Source organism: Leucoraja erinacea, chromosome 46 (genome assembly GCF_028641065.1).
Source record: "Leucoraja erinacea ecotype New England chromosome 46, Leri_hhj_1, whole genome shotgun sequence".
Taxonomy (NCBI): Eukaryota; Metazoa; Chordata; class Chondrichthyes; order Rajiformes; family Rajidae; genus Leucoraja; species Leucoraja erinaceus.
In genome coordinates, this window is record NC_073422.1 from 452,665 (window position 1) to 478,377 (window position 25,713).

The following is a 25,713-nucleotide window of genomic DNA, read 5'->3' on the forward strand; positions in this document are numbered from 1 at the left end:
TTGTAGAAGAGTGTACCCGTTTGTAGAGGAGTGTACCCCTGTGTGTAGAGGAGTGTACCCCTGTTTGTAGAGGAGTGTACCCCTGTTTGTAGAGGAGTGTACCCCTGTTTGTAGAGTGTACCCCTGTTTGTGTACCCCTGTTTGTAGAGAGTGTACCCCTGTTTTTGTACCCCTGTTTGTAGAGTGTACCCCTGTTTTGTAGAAGAGTGTACCCCTGTTTGTAGAAGAGTGTACCCTGTTTGTAGAGGAGTGTACCCCTGTTTGTAGAGGAGTGTACCCCTGTTTGTAGAGGAGTGTACCCCTGTTTGTAGAGGAGTGTACCCCTGTTTGTAGAGGAGTGTACCCCTGTTTGTAGAAGAGTGTACCCCTGTTTGTAGAGGAGTGTACCCCTGTTTGTAGAAGAGTGTACCCCTGTTTGTAGAAGAGTGTACCCCTGTTTGTAGAGAGAGTGTACCCCTGTTTGTAGAGGAGTGTACCCCTGTTTGTAGAGGAGTGTACCCCTGTTTGTAGAGGAGTGTACCCCTGTTTGTAGAGGAGTGTACCCCTGTTTGTAGAGGAGTGTACCCCTGTTTGTAGAGGAGTGTACCCCTGTTTGTAGAGGAGTGTACCCCTGTTTGTAGAGGAGTGTACCCCTGTTTGTAGAGGAGTGTACCCCTGTTTGTAGAGGAGTGTACCCCTGTTTGTAGAGGAGTGTACCCCTGTTTGTAGAGGAGTGTACCCCTGCTCAATATAGGAGATGTTTTGCCCTAAGAAATTGCAGCGAATTGTGGACGCAGCCCAGACCATCACACAAATCAACCTCCCTTCTATTTACTTCATTTCCTCACGCTGCCTTGGCAAGGCCAGCAGCATAATCATGGACCAGTCGCACCCCAGCCACTCCCCCTCTCCTCCCCTCTCCCATCGGGCGAAAGGTATAGAAGTGTGAAAACGCACATCTTCAGATTCAGGGACAGTTTCTTCCCAGCTGTTATCAGGCAACTGAACCATCCCACCACAACTAGAGAGCAGTGCTGAACTACTATCTACCTCTTTAGTGACCCTCGGACTATCTCTGATTGGATATTGCTCTCTTTGCCTTGCACTAAACGTGATTCCTTTATCATATTTCAATACACTTGATTGTAATTGTGATCACGTATTGTCTTTCTGCTGACTGGTTAGCACGCAACAAAAACTCTTCACTGTACCTCAGTACACATGATAATAAACAAAACAGAATTTCTACATTGCAATGAGCTACTTGCCTGGCTTTCCACTTATCAAGATGCAAGATTCAAGAGAGTTTATTGTCATGTGTCCCAGATAGGACAATTAAATTCTTGCTTTGCTTCAGTACAACAGAATATAGTAGGCATGAATACAGAACAGATCAGCGTGTCCATATACCATTGAATATATATAAAGTGCAAATAAAGTTGTCTGTGTAGATTAGCATTGTATTGTATTTCCAGCATCTTTGTTTGTGATGTTCCTAAATATGCAAAGCTTTTGTGACAATTCTACTGCTATGTTATGTTTGGAGGAATGCAGATGCTTGAATCTAGAATAAAACACTCAGTGCTAGCAACTGAGTGGGTTCAGACTGAAGAAGGGTCCTGACCCAAAACATAATCTATCCATATCCTCCAGGAATGCTGCTGCCTGATCTGCTGAGTTACTCCAACCTTTTCTTTGGTGCCACTTGCAATTACTTGCAATAACTTTCTTCAACAGGTGGTGATTTAAACAAAAAGGATTATTGATTGCTGCATCCAGCCATTAATAATGCACATCCTATGCTAAGTTTTCTAAAACTAAGGGAAGTTCTGACGGTCTTGAGATTGTCATTAAATATTTAAGCAGAAACTGACAGCTGTTTCAACTTACATGGAAATCGATGGGGGGGATGAAGGCCAAGATTGGATCAATCAATTTAGCCTACTATTCTATGATCTTGCCTGCTTCAACCAGACTTCCTGGGGACTTTGGTTTAGAGGCTTCTAGGTTTTATAAATTATGAGTGTATAAGCTTTGCACTGGCTGACTAAATTTCTTACAGTGTACCAATGTCTACTTTCACCAATGGTCTAAAAGTTGCTAGATCTTATCTCGCAAAATCCAGGATTACTTGGGAGTTACAATTCCTTCTGCTGCAATTAAATTGATTTTACTGTTCAATTATATATTTCTTTACTGCAATATAGAATGTCCTGTACCAAAATTGTTGCTGAAATACATCACGTAACAGTAAAACATTTAGTCAATTGATTATTGGTTACACAAAAAAGCTGGAGAAACTCAGCGGGTGCAGCAGCATCTATGGAGCGAAGGAAATAGGCAACGTTTCGGGCCGAAACCCTTCTTCAGACGGGTCAATTGATTATATTTCTCTCAATTGGTACTGCTACCACAGCTTATTCTTGTTATAAACTAGATCAATGTTGGTACAATCAAGACTGTACAGCCTAGTCTGGTACCACATCAGTATTGGATGAGTGTTGCCCTGTTGGAGTTCACATCTTCACATATAATGTTACCCTGAGTCCTCTTTTCCATGCTTTTAGTTTAGTTTAGAGGTACAGCCACTGAGTCTGCACTGACCAGCGATCCCCGCACATCAACATTACTCTACACACACCAGGGACAATTGACTTGTTCCAAGCCAATTAACCGACAAACCTGTACGTCTTTGGAGTGTGAGAGGTAACCGAAGATCTCGGAGAAAACCCAGGTGGTCACGGGGAGAACGTACAAACTCCGCACAGACAGCACCCGTAGTTGGGATCCAAACCAAGTCTCTGACACTGCAAGCGCTGTACGGCAGCAACTCTACCGCTGTGCCACCGCGCCATCCATTAGCTGGTATCAGCCAGACAGAAGCAAAGTGTTCTCCAGGTCAATAGTCCTGCCTACATCAACATTTACTCTTTCAACCAACACCACTGAAAGGAAACAAGTGGTTCAATTCAAAGATTATGATTTGCCACTGGTATGGAATGTGACTTGCATCTTGGAGTAGATTTAAGAAAATGATTTGTTGCATGTTAAAACCTATTTTCTAACCCATTTCATCTGCAAGATCATGCCAGATGTCAGTGTTTGAATTGTGCACACATTCTGATTGTATTATTATAAAGCTGAGAAGGACAAGAAATTAAAAAAATGAGGAACTGTGATGCTGGAATCTTGTACAAAGCATCAAGACCCGAAACGCCACCTATCCATTTCTTCCAGAGATACTGCCTGACTCACTGAGTTACTCCAGCACTTTGTGTTTTGCTCAAGTGTTATTTTAAATGAATGTAACATGCGGGTACAGGTTTGTAGGTTAATTGGCTTGGTAAATGTAAAAATTGTCCCTAGTGGGTGTTGGATAGTATTAATGTGCGGACCCGGTGTGCCGAAAGGGCCTATTTCTGTGCTGTGTCTCTAAACTAAAGCTAAACTAAACTAAATTTACACTTATACCCAGCCAATTAACCTACAAACCTGTACGTCTTTGGAGTGTGGGAGGAAACTGAAGATCTCGGTGAAAACCCACGCGGTCACGGGAAGAACGTGCAAACTCTGTACAGACAGAACCCGTAGTCAGGATCGAACCTGGGTCTCCGGCGCTGCACATGCTATAAGGCAGCAACTCTGCCACAGCGCCACGGTGCATTCCACATGCTGCTCATGTGAAAGTGGTGCCCTTAGTCCAAGCAGCCAACTCTATGTAACAGCTGGAGATGCCTCTCTTCAGGATGTTAGTAAAATCAATTTAAATTTCAATATTCGTCTCTATGGGAAGTCCAATTCATAATGTTCTCAAAATGATGGGACGATCTTCATCTGAGATTATTTCTATCAGTAAATAAAAATACAAAAGCTGCAATGCAGACACCTTGACATCCTTTGTTATATATTAATCACTTCCTCATTAATCGATTCATTCTCAACCTCATATTTATCAGTTACATGATTTTCTGTCTGAGGTATTATAAACTTATTTGCCTCATTTAAATTTACTTTTAGTTATGCTCTAACTTAGATTCTCAGAACTGCTTTGGTGCTGTATGTGAAGCTGCTAATCATCCTTGGACCACATGGCATGTGGAGACAAGGGACTAGCATGGATAGAATATTGACTGACTGGCAGAAGGTAAAGAGTGGGCATAAAGGGAGGCTTTTCTGGATGGCTGCCAATGTCTAGTGGTGTTCTGGAGGGGTCGATGTTGGGTCCGCTACTATTCACGTGATATTTTAATGATCTGGATGAGAGAATTGATGGCTGTGACCAGATTTCCTGACAATATATAGGTGGGGGGGGAGGGGCAGGAAGCATTGAGGAAGCCTATAACCTAACAGCATGTACATGGAATTCCCAATTTCAGGTAAACTTTATCCCCTCCCTTCTTATCTTTCCAAATTACAAAACCTTTATCCCAACTGCTCCATCATCTTGTTCCTCTTCCTATCTTCCTCCTGCTCATCACCCTTCCCACCTTGCTCTGAGTTCCTCATTTCACTTTTATCCCCCATCTTTCCCCTCGCCCCTACCCCCTTCTACCCACATATGTCACTCCAGCATTACATTTCACTGCTCCTCTTCTTGACTGGTCTGCCACCTTTGGTCTCCGTTTTACCTCTAACCTTTGTAAGTATGTGTCTTGATTTAATTTTGTAAGTAAGTATTTTGATTTAATAGTTATTTTCCTAGTCGTAAAAGATATCTCAACCTCGGAACACATGCCTGACTAAAAGAAGTTAATTTTAACAGAATCTGATCCAAAAAACTTAATTCAATATAAATCGCTCTACACTGCCTTTATGCTTTAGGCTATAATCTTTTCATTCTGTAAGCTACTTTAGTTCCATGTCTAAAAATTGATTTAAGAATGTCACAAAAATAAACTTGCTAGAATGCATTACATTTTTACCCAAATAGATTAGGCATCTACCTGCCAATAAAATAACGTTTTTTTTGTTTTTTCATATTGCATTCAAGAAACCATCCAAGTGCACATTTCAACTGCATGCTCAGCTTTGATGTATTGTTCACCTTCTTCATGGACATCAGAAGCCATAGCACAAATTACTTGTAAACTGGTGCATTAGTAGCCGGTAATTGCTCAGCAAAATCAATATTAAACTTTCAAAGGAGAAGTGGTTGGAGCAGCTCACCATCAAATAATTGTGTTCATGTATTTTAAGATGCCAATAGTTGTCTAATCAGAAGCTTATGACTTACAGATGCATTCACGGTATAACAGAATTAATTTTGTTACTATACCTATTTAATCTCTTTGGTGAATATTCATCCACAATCCAAGCATTAAATTCCATTGTGTTAAGACGTCTTCCCATGTCTTTACATAGTAGGCCTTAACGTCTAGAAGTATTACGTATGCAATTTAAAAGCAACAAGAATAATTATTTAAAACATATAAACAAATATATTTATTCTGAATGGATGAGAAAGCAATACTGTAAGTATTGTGTTTCCTTTTGCGTAGGAAGGAACTGCAGATGCTGGTTTAAACTGAAGATAGATACAAAATGCTGGAGTAATGCAGGACAGAAGAGGGGTCACGACCCGAAACATCACCCATTCCTTCTCTCCAGAGATGCTGCTTGTCCCGCTGAGTTACTCCAGCATTTTTTGAAACGTCACTTATCTATCTTCTACAGAGATGTTCCCTGACCTGCTGAGTTACTTCAACATTTTGTGTCGATCTTGTGTTTCCATTTGATGGATAACAAGGCAAATGAGTTACCTTTGACAAACAACTTCCATATTATACCCATTTTGACATAACCCATATCCACTCAGAAAAATCTACCCCCGACTTTTGTTTTTATTATTGGAGAGAATTAAAGATGGTTATTCTCCTTTCCTTTCCAATTAAAATCTTTTTATTAATTTTTTAAAAACAAAAAAAAAATGATAAACATAACAGTGATATTGATACATTGGGATCAGGATTACATTAATAACAAGTATAACCATATAACCATATATAACAATTACAGCACGGAAACAGGCCATCTCGGCCCTACAAGTCCGTGCCGAACAATTATTTTCCCTAGTCCCATCTACCTGCACTCAGACCATAACCCTCCATTCCTTTCCCATCCATATACCTATCCAATTTATTTTTAAATGATAAAATCGAATCTGCCTCCACCACTTCAACTGGAAGCTCATTCCACACAACTACCACTCTCTGAGTAAAGAAGTTCCCCCTCATATTACCCCTAAACGTCTGTCCCTTAATTCTGAAGTTATGTCCTCTTGTTTGAATCTTCCCTACTCTCAATGGGAAAAGCTTGTCCACGTCAACTCTGTCTATCCCTCTCATCATTTTAAAGATCTCTATCGTCCCCCCTTAACCTTCTGCGCTCCAGAGAATAAAGACCTAACTTATTCAACCTTTCTCTGTAACTTAGTTGCTGAAACCCAGGCCACATTCCAGTAAATCTCCTCTGTACTCTCTCTATTTTGTTGACATCCTTCCTATAATTGGGCGACCATACTCCAGAATCGGTCTCACCAATGCCTTGTACAATTTTAACATTACATCCCCTTCTATACTCAAGGCTCTGATTTATAAAGGCTAGCATACCAAAAGCTTTCTTTACCACCCTATCTACATGAGATTCCACCTTCAGGGAACTATGCACAGTTATTCCCAGATCCCTCTGTTCAACTGCATTCTTCAATTCCCTACCATTTACCATGTATGTCCTATTTTGATTTGTCCTGCCAAGATGTAGCACCTCACACTTATCAGCATTAAACTCCATCTGCCATCTTTCAGCCCATTCTTCCAAATGGCCTAAATCCCTCTGTAGACTTTGAAAATCTACTTCATTGTCCACAACACCACCTATCTTAATATCATCTGCATACAGCATATGTTACTAATCCAATTTACCACACTATCATCCAGATCAATGATGTACATGACAAACAACAGTAGACCCAACACAGATCCCTGAGGCACCCCGCTAGTCACCTGCCTCCAACCTGACAAACAGCCATCCACCATTACTCTCTGGCGTCTCCCATTCAGCCACTGTTGAATCCATCTTGCTACTCCTGCATTTATACCCAACAATTGAACCTTCTTAACCAACCTTCCATGAGGAACCTTGTCAAAGGCCTTACTAAAGTCCATATAGACAACATCCACTGCTTTACCCTCATCAAATTCCCTAGTAACCTCGTCAAGGAATTCAAGAAGATTAGTCAAAGATGACTTTCCAGGCACAAATCCATGTTGACTGTTCCTAATCAGACCCTGTTTATCCAGAGTCTTATATATATTATCTCTAAGTATCTTTTCCATTAATTTGCCCATGACTGAAGTCAAACTAACAGGTCTATAATTGCTAGGTTTACTCTTAGAACCCTTTTTAAACAATGGAACAACATGCGCAGTACGCAAATCCTCGGGCACTATTCCCGTTTCTAATGACATTTGAAATATTTCTGTCATAGCCCCTGCTATTTCTACACTAACTTCCCTCAATGTCCTAGGGAATATCCTGTCAGGGCCTGGAGACTTATCAACTTTTATATTTTTCAAAAGTGTCAGTACTTCTTTTTCTTTGAATCTCATAATATCCATAGCTACTCTACTAGTTTCCCTTACCTCACATAATTCAATATTCTTCTCCTTGGTGAATATCGAAGTAAATAAATTGTTCAATATCTCCCCCATCTCTTTTGACTCTGCAGATTGCTGTCCAATCTGTCTCTCTAATGGACCAATTTTATCCCTCGTTATCCTTTTGCTATTAATAAAGCTGTAGAAGCACCTCATTCACTCCATGCTGCCTATAATTATTGTAGATCTCTCTCTTTTTCCGAAGAGATGTGTCTAATTTCCCTTGAAAACCATGGCTCTTTCCAATTTTTACTATTTCCTTTCAACCGAACAGGGACATAAAGATTTTGTACTCTTAAAATTTCCCCTTTAAATGTCCTCCATTTCTCTTCTACATCCTTCCCATAAAACAAAATGTCCCAGTTCACTCCTTTTAAATCCTTTCGCATCTCATCATAGTTAGCCTTTCTCCAATCAAAAATCTCAACCCTGGGTCCAGTTCTGACCCTTCCATAATTATATTGAAACTAATGGTATTGTGATCACTGGACCCGAAGTGCTCCCCAACGCATACCTCAGCCACCTGACCTGTCTCATTTCCTAACAGGAGGTTCAGCACTGCCCCTTCGCTAGTAGGTACTTCTATGTATTGCTGCAAAAAACTATCCTGCACACATTTTACAAACTCCAAACCATCCAGCCCATTTACAGAATGTGTTTCCCAGTCTATGTGTGGAAAATTGAAATCTCCCACAATCACTACCTTGTGCTTACTACTAATATTTGCAATCTCCTTACATATTTGCTCTTCCAATTCTCGCTCCCCATTTGGCGGTCTATAATACACCCCTATAAGTGTTGCTACACCTTTCCCACTTCTCAGTTCCAGCCAAATAGCCTCCCTAGATGAGCCCTCCAATCTATCCTGCCAAAGCACTGCTGTAATATCTTCCCTGACTAGCAATGCAACACCTCCACCTCTTGCCCCTCCAATTCTATCACACCTGAAGCAACAAAATCCTGGAATATTTAGTTTCCAATCACAGCCCTCCTGCAACCATGTTTCACTGATCGCCACAACATCATACTTCCAGGTGTCAATCCAGACTCTAAGCTCATCCACCTTTCTTACAATGCTCCTAGCATTAAGATATGCACATTTAAGAAACCCACCGCCTTTTATTCTCTGTTTATTTTCTTTTTTTTCTTTCTCCCCTAGATTTTGTGTCTGAGTGCTTCCCTTCTCTGCCTCCTGCCTCACACTCTGTCTACTAGCTTTCTCTATTTGAGTCCGTCCCCCCAACCATTCTAGTTTAAAGTCTCCCCAGTTGCCTTTGCAAATCTCCCCGCCAGGATATTGGCCCCCCTCGGGTTCAAGTGCAACCCGTCCTTTCTGTACAGGTCACACCTTCCACAAAAGAAGTCCCAATGATCCAAAAACTTGAATCCCTGCCCACTGCACCAGTCCTTCAGCCAGTCATTTATCCTCCACCTCGCTCCATTCCTACTCTCACTGTCGCGTGGCACAGGCAGTAATCCTGTTACTTTTTTGGTCCTTTTCCTTAACTCTCCTCCCAACTCCCTAAATTCTCCCTTCAGGACCTCTCTTCTCTTTTTTTACCTATGTCATTGGTACCTATATGTACCACGACCTCAGGCTCCTCTCCCTCTGATTTCAGGATATCTTGGACGCGTTGAGACACATCCGAGACCCTGGCACTAGGGAGGCAGACTACCATCCGGGTCTCCCGACTGCGTCCACAGAATCGCCTATCTGACCCCCTAAGTATAGAGTCCCCAATTACTATTGCCCTCCTCTTCTTTTCCCTACCTTTCTGAGCAACAGGGCCGGTCTCTGTGCCGGAGGCCCGGCCGCTGTCGCTACCCCCAGGCAGGCTGTCCTCCCCAACCGTACTCAAACAGGAGTACTTATTTTCAAGGTGTACAGACACTGGGGTACTCACTCGTCCCTGCCTCTGCCCACTTGTTCCTAAGCGTGACCCACATGTGGTTTTGGAGTGACCACCTCCCTATAACTCCTCTCTATGACCTCCTCACTCTCCCTGACCAGACAAAGGTCATCGAGCTGCTGCTCCAGGTTCCTAATACGGTCCCTTAGGAGCCCCATCTCGATGCACCTGGCGCAGATGTGGACGTCTGGAAGGCTGTCAGACTCCTTGACTTCCCACATCTGACATCCAGAACAGTAAACTGCCCTGGCCCTCATTCTCCCCTCTTACCCTGGACACAATACAAAACAAACTGCCACAATACAATCAGCAGGGATCTGATGCCAATCAGCTGCTCCCTCTTGTCAGCTTCCACCAATCAGCGGCTTCCTCAAGCCCACTTGTTTTGAAGTGCGAATGGAACTTGGAACGTTGCAGATTTTGGTTCCTCCCTCCGCGACCTCTCCAACGGCTCTTGGGCCTCTGTAAGCAACAAGCCCCGCGCTCGGGTTTTATTCCTACCGCTCGGGTGTAGCTCCTCCCTCAGTGACCTCTCCAACGGCTCTGGGGCCTCTATAACCTAAGTATGAATCCAGTGTCAAAATACACATTGGGTATAGACCTCCCGGTCTCTATGTACATATAGTTAAATGTTTAAAAGAGAACTTGTATATATAAAAACAAAAAGATACATTTGAGGAAGGACATTCTTGCTGTTGAGGGAGTGCAGCGTAGATTTACCAGGTTAATTCCCGGGATGGCGGGACTGTCATATGCTGAGAGAATGGAGCAGCTGGGCTTGTACACTCTGGAGTTTAGAAGGATGAGAGGGAATCTGATTGAGACATATAAGATTGTTATGGGTTTGGATACACTAGAGGCAGGAAACTTGTTCCCGATGTTGGGAGTGTGCAGAACCAGGGGCCACAATTTAAGAATAAGGAGTAAGCCATTTAGAACGGAGACGAGGAGACACTTTTTCTCACAGAGAGTAGTGAGTCTGTGGAATTCTCTGCCTCGGCAGTGGAGGCAGGTTGACTGGATGCTTTAAAGAGAGAGCTAGATAGGGCTCTTAAAGATAGTGGAGTCAGGGGATATGGGGAGAAGGCAGGGACGGGGTACTGATTGGGGATGATCAGCCATGATCAAATTGAATGGTGGTGCTGGCTCGAAGGGCCGAATGGCCTACTCCTACACCTAATGTCTATTGTCTATTGTGAGAAAAAAAAGACAAAAAGAGGTTATTTTCAAGTGTGTATTTAATCTTTTGGTATTTCATTTGAATTCCATAAGGGGCCATAGACAATACTCACACTCAGTAATGGACACGTGATGCTTGTAACAGAATGAGAGAGCACCAGTCTGTCCTGCATCAGTATTTCAATGAGTAATTTTCATTAATTGCACAATATACTGTGAGGAATCCACCAGTTGGATTATCTGTTATCTCACAGTTAACTTGGGTTTAACTCAAGATTAACTCGAGACCAATGGCTTTTATCCACAATCAGCAAAGTTGTTTGCAGTCCTATATCTTGATTAGCAGGTCAAAGCCAGCAGGTCAAAGCCACAAACAAGAATGCAGACTATACAGACACCTGGAAAAAAAGGGATAAAACGATTCACAGAAATGCATATTGTTACAGCTGGGAATAAAGAAAAATCAACAATTTATGGGCTATAGTAAAATTCAACATGTTATCAATCAAAACTACAAAACTGTGGGGAAAACCTTTGGTGCATTAAATTAATATAACCATCTTCGCAGTCTATCAAACTGTGAAATTCTATCATCTTTTGAACATCTGACAATGAGAAGGATTCTGAGACTTGTTAAAAGGACTGTCTTTAAAGTAAAATAATGCAAAATTATTAAAGTAGTTATAAATAAAGATATAAAAATTGAAAACATAATCTAAATGATAACATAAATTATATTTCCTCTTGTAACCATAACTTTTCCGTTCAACTGATTTGGCTGGCACATCATGTGGCACAAATCTCTGAGCAGATTTCCCAACTTGAGTTGGGGAACTCCTGCAAGTTCATACCCAGCTACTGAACTTCTCATAGAGCCTATAAGTGGAGGCAAAATGACAAATTTGCTTCCAGGAATCTTTCAGCATGTTCTGAAATTCTGTGTTTATTTTCAGTCAGCAAAGGCCTGACTTTAGTTTAGAGATACAGCACAGAAACAGGGCCTTTGGCCCACCGAGTCTGCACTGACCAAAGATCCCCGTGCATTAATACTATCCTACTCACACTAGGGACAATTTACACTAATACCAAACCAATTAACCCAAATTGGAGTATGGGAGGAAATCGAAGATCTCGGAAAAAAGCCATGCAGCTCATGGGTCGAATGTCCAAATTCTGTACAGACAGCATCTGTAGTCAGGATCGAACACTGGTCTCTGCAGCTCTACCGCTGCGCCACCGTGCCGACCTTAGTGGCATGTATGCAGATAAAAGCTGAATCTTGGTGTGGATTTCCTAGCAAACAAATTATTGATATTAATCATACAATTATTAAACATATAATTCTATTTTAGATGCATTACCACCATGAACATTTATGAAAATTTACTTGTTATTCTCAAAGCAAGCTGATCAAATATTTATTCTATCCAGGAGGTAATCCTGAATTTGGAACAGTTCATGAGTAATTTCTTAGTAATGCATGAATGTGGTATGATCACTGCAGGTTTCCTGGCATTCAACCTCCAATTACTATCCTGTACAACTGATTTGCTGCTCTGATGATCTAATCGAAATGCCTGCTATGTTATAATTTTCAAAAATTCTATTGAAAGTCATTACGAAGTAATCATTTACACGAGGCAATAAAGCTGCTTTCTTTGCAAGAAAGTTTACAAAGAATGTAAAGGCTGGGTTGGCAGGAAACTGGACTGCCTGGCAAACAAACCACATCAACGTAGAATGTTACTTGCCCATGGAGTTCATAAGTCGTAGGAGCAGAATTAGCTATTCGGCCCATCAAGATTCCTCAGCTCATTCTCCTGTCTGGTCCCTGTAACCTTTGACGTCCTTACCAATAAGAATGTGTCAAGAATCTCTGCCTTAAAAATACACAATGACTGTGTCTCCATGGCCTTCAGTGGCAATGAATTCCACAGATCCACCACCCACTGACTAAAGAAATTCCTCCTCGTCCACTTTCTATAGTTATGAACTTTTATTCTGAGGTTATACCCTCTGGTCCTAGATTCTAATACTAGTGGAGTCATCCACTCTATCCAGAGCTTTCATTATTTGGTAAATTTCAAGGAGCCCACCCCCTCATCCTTCTAAACTGCAGCAACCAATTTCTCAAAGGTGTTCAGCAGAGTTTTCTCCAGCAACATGTAGAGGGTCCCACACGTGAGAGGGCGGCACTTGATCTAGTCTTGGGATATTGGGAAGGGCAAGTGAATGAAGTGTTCATGGAGGAGCCTTTTGGGACCAGTCACCACAGTTCGATTAGGTTTAAGATAATTATGGATCGGGACGGAGAAGGTCTACGTGTTAAGATGCTCAACTGGGGAAAGGCCAACTTTGAGGGTATGAGAGAAAGTCTCGCTCAAGTTGATTGAAGCAAGTTATTAAAGGGAAAAGGAACATCAGCCAAGTGGGATGTTTTAAAAAGCTCAGCTCAGGATATGCACAACCCCGTTAGAGTGAGAGGTAAAGCAGGCATATGTAAGGAAGCTTGGCTGGCGAGGCATTGGTCAAGAATAAGAAGGACACATGGGACAGGTATAGGCAGCTGGGATCAAGTGTGTCCCTGAAGGAGTTTCGGGAACTAAGGAACAAAGAAGGCTTTGATCGCCACGACTGCAGATGGTTTGACTGCCCCGACCATGGGAGAACAAAGAGGAAGATTGAACTTTATTGCGTTCTATCAGTGAGGAATGTGGAATCCTCTGTGATGGATGTTTATGTTAACTTTTATGTGGTTGTGTTCCTTGTTGCTTTTCACTTAGTATGGCTGTATGGTAACTCAAATTTCACTGTACCTTAATTGGTACATGTGACAATAAACTGAGCTTGAAACTTTGAAACTTTGAAAGCTTGACGTAAAAACTGAAATCATAAGGACAAAAAAATTCTTACCACAATAAATATATTTGTTTCAAGCGATCCCAATATATATTCCAAAATATTTTTTCAAAAAACGAGATTCCACTATCACTAATTTTATATGGGACTACAGAACACATAGAATTCAACTAAAGCATTTGTGCAAATCTAAAGAAGTTGGGGGTTTATCATTACCTAACTTTATGTATTACTACTGGGCAGTGCATATTAAGAACATAATGTACTGGCTGGATAGTTCCACTCAGCAGTTGGAGTGGATAAGAATGGAGAAAGAGGAGTGCTATCCGCACGATATAGGAACGATCCTGCTCTCACCGATAAAATTGAATAGTATAATATATAAGAGGAACCCAATTATTCACAATATAATAAGAATTTGGTAACAAATAAAAGTATCCTTGAAATTAAATAATTTATCAGTACTAACCCCCCTATTGAACAACCCCGCATTCAAACCTTCTCTCATCGACAAAACATATCAACAATGGGATAGACTGGGGATTAGGAAAGTAGGGGATATGTATGAAGTGGGCAAACTGTTAACATTTCAACAATTAAAATTTAAATTTAAATTGAAGGATAATCAATATTTTAAATATATACAGGTATGTGACTTTATGAAGAAATATACACATAGATTTCAAACTATATTTTTAGATCCTTTAGAAGAAGCAATGAATATTAAGGCTGATTCACAAAAATTAATATTATACTTTTATAATAATATATTAAATAGAGAATCACCCTCAACAGAAGCATTAAGGGAAGATTGGGAACATGAGCTAATGATAAAGATCTCGAAGGATAGATGGGAAAAGTATTTGATGAATACACATAACTGTTCTATTAATGCAAGACATAATTTAATTCAATTCAAATTATTACATAGACTATATTATTCAAAAACGAGGTTGAATAAACTTTATCCAAACGTCTCTCCCAGATGCGATAAATGTTTGTTTCAAAACGCTGATATAACACATTCATTTGTAGGATGTACAAAGTTGAATAAATTTTGGAGTGATATATTTGATATATTTACAAAGCTTTTCAAGTCAAGAATAGAACCCAAAACGGAATGGATTATATTTGGAATAATAGGAGAAGATACCAATTTAAATAAAGATCAAAATGTTTTTTTTAATTATGGGTTAATAATTGGAAAGAAATTGATACTTAAATTTTGGAAAAATACAACCATACCATCTGTTAAAATGTGGATTTGGAATATGATGGACATAGCACGCCTTGAAGAAATGAGACTCCGACTAATAGATAAATATGACCAATTCTTAAGGAATGTTGGTCTCCTTTCATCGACTTTTTGGAATCATGTGATGCAGCGGTACCGTAATGATTGCTGATTTCAGTTCATGCCGTGGATAGATCTACATCTCCGAATACAGATTTGAAAAATTCTCTTTTAAGGGGCCGCCTCTTCTATTTCTACTTTCCACTTTCTCTCTTTCTTTTTTATTTTTTATATACACACTTCACGTTTTTCTACTCTCTACCATCTATTTTTCCACTTTTTCCTCTTTCTATTGTTTTCTTTTTCTTGTCTTGCTTACTTCCTTCTCATAACATAAAACTAGAGGTTGTACATAGAATGGATTACGGTATTACATAGTTGGCACCTAAAATTAGGTTCCACTGTACTGTTTTGTACTGTATTGCCTTCTAATAAAATAAAAAAAATAAAAAAATAAAAAAAAAGGACAAAAAGGGGCCAGGAGATAGCTCTGGTGGGTAGCATTAAGTACAATCCCATGAGATATTCCAAATACATAAGGGGGGGAAAGGGTAACTAGAGAGAGAGTGTGTCCCCTCAAAAATCAAAGCTGTCAATTCTGTGTGGAGCCACAGGAGATGGGCACAATGAATATTGCTCCTCTGTATTTGCCGAGGAGAAGGACAGGAGGACGGAGGAACCTGGGGCAGCCAATGGAGGTGGACAAATCTCCAGGGCTTGATCAAATATATCCGAGGACATTGTTGGAAACCAGAGAGGAAATTGCGGGAGCCCTAGGTGAGATTTACAAGTCGTCCTTAAATACAGGAGAGGTGCCGGAAGACTGGAGGGTGGCAAATGTTGTGCCTCTTGCAGGGGAAATGCTGGGAATTAAGTGGGCTTAACACCTGCAGTTGGAAAGCTACTAGAGTGTATTCTGAAGGATAGGATAGATAGGCATTTTGGTGATAGTCAGCATGATTTTGTACATGGGAGGTCATATCTCACAAATGTTATTGAGTTTTTTGAGGATGTGAGCAAATGGGTTGGAGGGCAGAGCTGTAGATGTTGTGTACATGGACTTCAGTAAGGTGTTCAACAAGGTTCCTCATGGTAGGCTACTCTGGAAGGTAGATTGCAGATGGTTAGATGGTGGAAGGTTGCTTCTCGGGCTGGTGTGCCTCGGGGTTCAGTGCTGGGCCCGTTACTGTTTGTCAACTATATCAATGATTTGTATGAGAACATAAACGGCAAGATTAACAAGTTTGCTGATGATACAAAAGTGGGTGGTATTGCAAATAGTGAAGATGGTTGTGAAAAATTGCAGCAGGATCTTGATTGATTGGCCAGGTGGATTGAGTAATGGTGTTGGTAATGATAGAGTATTGTGCTCAGTTCTGGGCACCTTGTTATAAGTAAGATGTTGTCAAGCAGGAAAGGGTACAGAGAAGATTTACAGAACTAGAAGGTCTGAGCTATAGGGCAGAGGATGAGTAGGCTGGGAGTATTCCTTGGAGCACAGGGGGATGAGAGGTGATCCTATAGAGTTGTATAAAATCATGAAAGGAATAGATCAGGTAGATGCACGCAGTCTCTTGCCCAGAGTAGGTGAATCGAGGACCAGAAGACAGGTTTAAGGTGAAGGGGAAAAGATTAAATGGGAATCTGAGGGGTAACTTTTTCACACAAAGCTCTCCCAAGTCCCTTTGCACCTCTGATTTCTAAATCCTTTCCCCATTTAGGAAATAGTCTACATCTTTATTCCTATTACCAAAGAGCATGATCACATACCTTGCTGTGCTGTATTCCATCTGTCACCTGTTTACGCACTCTCCCAACCAGTCGAAGTACTTCTGCAGAGTCCCTGCTTCCTTTACACTACCTGCCCCTCCACCTAGCTTCATATCATTTGCATACTTGTTCACAAGCCATTAATTCCATCATCTAAATCATTGATGTTCAATGTAAAGAATAGTGGTGCCTGTATCAACCCCTCCTGAGCACTGCTAGTCATTGGCAGTCAACCAGATAAAGCCCCCATTATTGCCACTCTTTGCCTTCTGCCAGCCAGCCAAGCTGCTATCCATGCTAGTATCTGCCCTCTGATATCATGGACCCAAGCTGCTATCCATGCTAGTATCTGCCCTCTGATATCATGGACCCAAGTTGCTATCCATGCTAGTATCTGCCCTCTGATATCATGGACCCAAGCTGCTATCCATGCTAGTATCTGCCCTCTGATATCATGGACCCAAGTTGCTATCCATGCTAGTATCTGCCCTCTGATATCATGGACCCAAGCTGCTATCCATGCTAGTATCTGCCCTCTGATATCATGGACCCAAGTTGCTAGCAACCTCACATGTGGCACCTTCTCAAAGGACTTCTGTAAATCCAGGAAACAACATCCACTGACTCTCTGAAGAAGGGTTTCGGCCCGAAATCCATGCTAGTATCTGCCCTCTGATATCATGGACTCTGCTAGCAACCTCACATGTGGCACCTTCTCAAAGGACTTCTGTAAATCCAGGAAACAACATCCACTGACTCTCCTTTGTCTATCCTGCTATTTACTTGCTCACAGAATTCCAACAGATTTGTCAGGCAAGATTTCCTCTTTACAAAACCATGCTGACCTGTTTTATCATGGACTTATATGGTTCATCGAAGTACTTGGAAATCTCATCCTTGGTAATGGACTCTCAAATCTTACCAACCACTGAAGTCAGGTTACCTGGCCTAAAGTATTCATCTTTTGCCTCACTCTCTTGTTGAACAGTGAAGGAACATCAGGTGACTTATCCACCTTCAGACCATTCAGCTTCCCAAGCACCTTCTCTTTAGTACTTGCAACTCCACTACCTTCCAGCCCCCGACTCTCTTGAATTTCTGGCACATTGCTGGTGTCTTTCAGAGTGAAGAAGGAGGCAAAAAACCTATTTAATTCATCTGCCATTTCTTTATTCCCCATTATTACTTCTCCAGCATCATTTCCCAGTGGTGCATTGTCTACCCCTGCCTCTCTTTCACTCTTTATATATCTGAAGAAACTTTTCCTATCCACTTTTATATTATTGGCTAGCTTCCTATCTCATCTTTTTAGTTGCCTGTTGGTTACTAACACCTTCCCAATCCTCTAGCTTCCCACTAATCTTTGCAATATTATGTGTCTTCTCTTTTAGCTTTAGGCTGTCTAACTTCCTTTGTCAGCCAAGGTCACCTCATTCTCCCCTTAGAATCTTTCTTCCTCCTTGGGCTGATGGCTGATGTTCTTCAGTGAAACCTGTGCACTGATGTTGAAGCACTTTCTATCATTAAGCCTCGTGCTTGAGGTGGATCTAGTAAAGTATATATGTTTGCATCAACATATATTATGCACTTTAATAAATGCAGCTATTATACTTAATTTTAGTCTTCATTGGTATAAGATTTGTAATTTGGATTTTCAGCATGATGTAATGATCTTAAATAATACTATTAATGTCCGAGCTGCGATCAAAGTCAGTTAAACTTCATGATTATGTTTATAAATCAACGCATTTGTTCATGAAATAATTAAAATCTATAAAGGCTTGTTCAAGACAAGTAATTCACACACAGAAATCAAGAACATAAATTAGTTGTCAGTTTAGTCATTCAAATTAATCGTAAACATTTCAGTAGATGGCCAGGTGGTGCAGCGGTAGAGTTGTGCCATACAGCGCTTATAGCGCCAGAGACCCGGGTTCGATCACGACTACAGGTGCTTGTCTGTACGGAGTTTGGACGTTCGCCCCAAAACCACGTGGGTTTTCTCCACGATCTTCAGTTTCCTCCCACACGCTTTGTAGGTTACTTGGCTTGGTATTAATGTAAATTGTCCCTTGTGTGTTTCGGACAGTGTTCATGTGTGGGGATCGCTAGTAGGCATTGACTCGGTCGGCTGAACGGTGCTTCCGCGCTGTATCTCTAAACTAAACTAGAACAGGCTGGTTCAGTTAAAAAGATATATTAAAAATTCAAACTCAAACTGTTGCTCAGTGTTGTTGTCATAAATGTAAACAAAAGATGGTATCCGCACTATCGCTGATTGATTATACCGCTGGGCCAACAATAAAAAGACATTGGAAGGTTTTTAAAATAATTATTTAATATTCCTGCTCTTTCTGTGTGATTTGAGTGAGGTTGGGTTTGTGTTATGTCGACCTCCAAAGTTCTTGCCTTTGAACTTTGGTGAAAGTGAAAATTAATGTCTGTTGTGAGAAAATCAAATATATTAAAAATGAGTGCATTTGTGATGCCTGCAGAATGTTACTTTGAGATTTGTATTAAATGTTATTTGCACACTATTTGTAATAGCATACAATTGCATTGATAGATGTCAGGAGGTATTAATGTAGGAAGGAGCTGAAGATGCTGGTTTAAACCAAAGGTATGTATTTCTCAGAAGCCACTGATTGTAGAATTTGGCACTGTTTTTTGACAGGTGGTTCTTTGTATTGTTATGCTAATTTCTCTTTTAGCCTCCAGATCCTACATTATGCTGACAGATGGAGACGTAACGAGCTGCTGATACTGGAATCTAGAGCAAAATACAAAGCGCCGGAGTAACTCAGTGGGTCAGACACCATCTTCTGAAGAAGTGTTCTGACCTGAAACATCACTTGTCCATTCCCTCCATAGATATTGTGTGACACACTATTTTTTTCCAGCAACGTGTTTTACTCATGTATTAATTATGTTGATAGGTTTGAAAAAAATTGCATATATTTGGGGAAAAAAAACAATTGTTGGACCCTTGAAGACTGAAAAAGGTGAATTTATTATGGGGAACAAGCAAATGGCAGATGAATTGAACAGGTACTTTGTACACAAACAATCTTCCTGATGTACTAGTGGCCAGAGGATCTGGGGTGATGGAGGAACTGAAGGAAATCCATATTAGGCACGAAATGGTGTTGGATAGACTGATGGGAGTGGAGGCTGATAAATCTCCAGGGCCTGATGGTCTGCATCCCAGGATACTTAAGGAAGTGGCTCTAGAAATTGTGGATGCATTGGTGATAATTTTCCAATGTTCTATAGACTCAGGATCAGTTTCTGTGGATTGGAGGGTAGCTAATGTTATCCCACTTTTTAAGAAAAGCGGGAGAGAGAAAACATGGAATTATAGACCAGTTAGCCTGACATCGGTGGTGGGGAAGATGCTGGTCAAACATAAAAGATGAAATAGCTGCACATTTGGACAGCAGTAACAGGATCGGTCCGAGTCAGCATGGATTTACAAAGGGGAAATCATGCTTGACTAATCTTCTGGAATTTTTTGAGGATGTAACTGGGAAAATGGACAAGGGTGAGCCAGTGGATGTAGTGTACCTGGAATTTCAGAAAGCATTTGATAAGGTCCCACATAGGAGGTTAGTGGGCAAAATTAGGGGGACATGGTATTGGGCGTAGAGTGCTGACATGGATAGAAAATTGGTTGGCAGACGGGAAACAAAGAGTAGGGATTAACGTAGTCCTTTCAGAATGGCAGGCAGTGACTAGTGGGGTACCGCAAGGCTCGGTGCTGGTACCCGCAGCTATTTACAATATACATCAATGATTTAGATGAATGGATTAAAAGTAACATTAGCAAATTTGCAGATGACACAAAGCTGGGTGGCAGTGTGAACTGTGAAGAGGATGCTACGAGAATGCAGGGTGTCTTGGACAGGTTGGGTGAGTGGGCAGATCCATGGCAGATGCAGTTTAATGTGGATAAATGTGAGGTTATTCACTTTGGTAGCAAAAACAGGGAGGAAGATTATTATCTAAATGGTGTCAAGTTGGGAAAAGAGGAAGTACAATGGGATCTGAGGGTCCTTGTTCATCAGTCAATTAAAGTAAGCAGGCAGGTACAGCAGGCAGTGAAGAAAGTGAATGGCATGTTGGCCTTCATAACAAGAGGAGTTGAGTATTGGAGCAAAGAGGTCATTCTGCAGTTGTACAGAGCCCTCGTGAGACCACACCTGGAGTTTTGAGTGCAGTTTTGGTCCCCTAATTTGTGGAAGGGCATTCTTGCTATTAAGGGAGTGCAGCATAGGTTTAGAAGGTTAATTCCCGGGATGGCGGGACTGTCATATGCTGAGAGAATGGAGCAACTGGGCTTGTATACTCTGGTTTAGAAGGATGAGAGGGCATCTTATTGAAACATATAAGATTATTAAGGGTTTGGACAAGCTAGAGGCAGGGAACAGGTTCCTGATGTTAAAGGAGTCCAGAACCAGTGTCCACAGTTTAAGAATATGGGGTAAGCCATTTAGAACGGAGATGAGGAAACACTTTTTCACACAGAGAGTTGTGAGTCTGTGGAATAGTGAAGACAGGACAGTGAAGACAGCCAGCAGGATCATTGGTGTTCCACTCCCTTTCCCATTGGAGATCTATCAGAAGCGGAGCATCAGCAGAGCCATCTCCATTATCAAGCCCCCCTATCATCCATCATACCACAACTTCTCCATTCTGCCATCTAGGAAGAGGTACAGGAGCATCAGCTGCAAAACCAGCAGGATGCTACACAGCTTCTTCCCACAGGCAATAAGTCTGGTTAACGGACTGTGTCCCCTCCCCATACATCATACACCAACACATGTAACCTCGCCCATACTTCGACAACTAGGCACCTGTCAAAGCAAAGCCACTGTTCGGTTTGAATGTCTGTTTTTATTTCAATTTTTAGACCTATTTTAGATATGGTAATTTTAATTTTTAAAGCTATATGTATTTATTCTGTTTTTATTAACCGCACTTATGGGAACTGATTGAGAAACAATTTTTTCGTTTCATCTGTGTATGTAAGTACTCAGTTAAAATAGTAAGATTAAATGAGAACTTACCAGTTTGAACAAGTTTGATCTGTATTTTATGAGGAGTTACGATGAGGGATTACGTGAAGAACCCGTCCAGCACGCATGCACGACATACTTCAAAGCAGCGGTGTGGAATCACAGATAACAGTAATTGAAATAAACATAGTAAAGAAAAGGAGAGCTTAGATACCAGTTTCATCTCTATTATTGAGGGTGGGAGCGGAGGGCACGTAATCCCTCATCGTAACTCCTCATAAAATACAGGTCAAACTTCAAACTGGTAAATTCTCGTTTAATCTTACAATTTTACTTCGGAGTCACTTGAGTGACTACGTGAAGACTTCAAAGTTCTGTGATTTCAAACCGTGTAACAGTTCATACTTCACTCGCTGCCGAACTCATTCGAAGGAGGAAGGATGTTATCGTAATCAACCATGAATCTGTTTGTAAAACAATAATGGTGTTATTAACAATAACAAGACCAAAATGCTCCCCCGGGCTTAAATTATATATTTTTTGCAGATTCTAATACTTTTTCTGCAAACGATATAAGTTCTGCCAGCGGCTTGTTATAAAAGTTTGGAATGTATACTCCCTAGACCACCCCGCTGTAGCCAGGATGTGGTCCATAGGCACGTCCATCCTCTTAGTCACTGATGTGGATGCTGCCCTGGTGGAGTAAGATTTATACATGTTAGTATGTACTCCAGCAACTCCCAGTACCTGCTTGAGCCACTTGAGATAGTTTGGCTCATCACCCGACCATAAGGTTTCTTGTGGCTGACCCATAAGGCTTTTTCTCTCCCTCGAGGATTACTTATTGTGTCAATGTAGTTCAATAAGTGAGTCATGACACATGACCGTGGTTCAGGTGGGTATGCCCGGAATTCCATGACTAGACCTGATGTTTCTGGTCTGCTCTGTTTGACCAGCCCCTAATGGTAAATGTAACATTGTCTAGTAGACCATATTGTCCAATCGTAGTAGATGGAGGGACTGGACTCTTTGTGCTGAGACAAGGCCATCAGCATGACCGTCTTCAGGGTAGGCTGTTCCAGGGTGAGGGACCTGGCTGGTGACCATCCCCTAAGGTACGTCAGGACCACACTGACATCCCAGATTTGGGTGTACCTAGGTCTGGAGATTAGAGTTGAATATGCCTCTCCTGAATTTGATCACCAGCGGGTGGTACCCTATGGCCTGTTTTCCTGGTGCCCGAGTTAAGTAGGCTGACAGAGCACTTCTGGCTGTGTTGATGGCGCAGTAGCTGAGTCCTTCATTGTGGTGAAGACCTGCCAGGAACTCTAGTACAGGTTTTGTTGTAGTTGAATATGTAGTTCCTGTATTTGAATAGTATCTTCCCACTTCTTGATGTTCACCAAGCGTGTTTCCTAGTGGATATGTGATGGGATGCTGTCATCGTGTCGATAGTGCTGTTTGACAATCCAGGCCCAGCAGTGGTCTTCCCAATTCTGCAACCCAGGCCCAGTAATGGTCTTTTCAAATCTGCAACCCAGTAGTTTAATTTATTGTGGCATGGGTGGCTTATGCTTTTACCAACAGAACGTATTCAATATTTCCAACTCGGTTTTACGCCCAGTGTCTATAGTGATGACGACGCCAGATTAGTCCATTTGTCACCATGTTCTGGGTATGGGTATTTAGTTTAAACATTAGCACCTTAGCTCTAATGGAAAGGTTCAAGTTAAGTAGCTGGTAATGCTGCTACTAATTCCCAATTACTCTAGCCACTGTTGAATGGTTGGTTGATTGATACCATTCATTGTTACAGGTTGTGTCATATGCTGACTCTCCTTGTGGCAATGTTATAGATGAGTGGGTAGAGTTAATTGAATACGAGATAGTCAATAGTTGTGGATGGTGTCAACGTAGATCTATCTGGATTATATGACAGGCTCAGGCTAAATAAGTTTTAGTAGCTAATGCTGTTGATTAGCTATTCCCATGGATTAGTCTGTCGTTAATATCATAGAGACATGCCATGACAATATGTTCCTTAATAGTGTCAGGGCTGGTTTGAATATCTGTAAACATTTTTGGGTCATATTAGCCTTTGTCAATAATTTATACTGCCATAGTTACCCCATCCAGGTAAATTGGTATCTCCGAAATTTTATGAATGGGGACTGAATAGCATGCATCTTTTAAGTTGATGTCTACCATAAAGTATCCTGGGAAATCCATGGTTAGCAGTTACAATTTTCCGTAAGTGTGTAACCTAGGGCTTCTTATGACCCCTTGTATATCAATGATGGTGCGACATTCACCATCTTGGGTTTGTTGGTACCAAAGGTTCATATTGGGCTTCCTTATGGCCCCTAGTATATCTTCTCCAGTTAGCTAGTCCCTCATGTTCTTTTTTAGTGGGAGGGTATACCCATTTGGGGTGCATGCTGAACTGATAATATATGGTCCCTAGGTAAGGGACGTATCAGATATTAAACTGATAAGAACAGATATTACTTGATCTTAGCCAAAAGGCCGAGAAGTGATGGGTTTCTTAATTCAATTTTTATCCCCCCCCCTCCCCTCCCCCCGTTAGTCCAAACCCTTCACCTTTTATATGATGGTAGGAACCATACTTATCTGTCTTCACTGTTGTTTAGTGGTGTGTACATTTTTTCGGTTTCTGGTTCCTTATCTGTAGGGATGGTGTGTTGGGGGGTGGCGCATTTTCCATGGGGCCTGCTCTGGACCCTGGCCTAAAAGGGCTTACGGGGGTTGGCATGCGGGCCCGAGCTTTCACCAGTACTTTCACCAGTACTAACCAACGCCTCATGACTACCTGTCATGAGAGGTTTTTTGAAAAGAACAGGTAGTAAGCTGGCCATCAGTTGAGACTGAAAAGCCATCTCGCTAGTGGTGGAGCCACATAGCGGCCACACCCAGCAGCTCTTCCTGATCCTGTACCTCAAGCATACTCCCGATGTTGTTCAGCCAGTGACCCCTCTTCTTGACCAGCCCAGCCCTGGTCGCCATCGATCCCTCGATAAAGGAGATGGCCAGTGCTGTTAGTGCACTGGAGTGGGAGTGTTATGCTCCCTTGGCGAGCTTGCCCCAGCTCCTGAGGCAAGTCTCGCTGGAGTTTTTGGCTCCATGATCTTTCTCTAGGCTTGGGGAACAGACACTTACTTGCTCTCGGGCGGTAGTTTGAAGTGCCAGTTCCAGCTTCCGTGTCTGTCTCCAGCCCGAGGTTTGTTTGCTGGCTTTGCTGCTAGAGGCTGCCTGCCGTTTTCGGGCGGCATTTCTGCCGTTCTCGGGCGGCGAGTCTCCTTGTCGTGGGTATGCAGGGGTTACCGGCCGGCTTTTTAGTTTCCCTCCAGTCCGCTGCTGTTGGTCAGACAGCTGTTAGCAGACTGGGCATCGGCGCAGTACCCTGCTGTGGACCACAGCGTGTGCGGTCCCGGTGCCGCCTCACGCCCCCTCCACTGACGGAATGTTCCTTCCCTGGAGGCGAATGGGGGCCGCTTCCCTCTGTGCTGCTTTGCTCTCTCCGTTCCTTCAGGCTTGTAGCGGGAGCGCCTGTACTCTCGTTCGTCGCTGTTACATCTGCGTGAATGTTATGTCGCGCATGCGTGCTGGACGGGTTCTTCACGTAGTCACTCACCTGACTCCGGTAAAATGACATTAAAGTAAATACTGATACTGAATTCTCTGCCTCAGGTGGAGGCAGCTTCTCTGGATACTTTCAAGGGAGAACTAGATAGAGCTCTTAAAGAATGAGGAGTCAGGGGATATGGGGAGAAGGCAGGAACGGGGTACTGATTGTGGATGATCAGCCGTGATCACATTGAATGGTGGTGCTGGGTCGAAGGACCGAACGCCCTACTCATGCACCTATTGTCTATTGTCTAATTTCATTCAGTTTTAATCATATGGAAAAACAAATGTTAAACACCATTTATTGTACACATATTAACATACTAATGATGTTTGATAGGAGTAGATCATCGGTCCATCTCACTGACTCTTCCAAGGATCTGAAGAAGGGTTTCGATTTCAAAACG

The 25,713-nt window shown here is 41.9% G+C and overlaps 1 pseudogene; it reads right to left on the minus strand.

The window, feature by feature from the left end:
* Positions 1-24,087: 24,087 nt before the first annotated feature.
* On the minus strand, positions 24,088-24,199 carry LOC129715019 (U2 spliceosomal RNA; annotated as a pseudogene).
* Between the last annotated feature and the right edge of the window lie 1,514 nt (positions 24,200-25,713).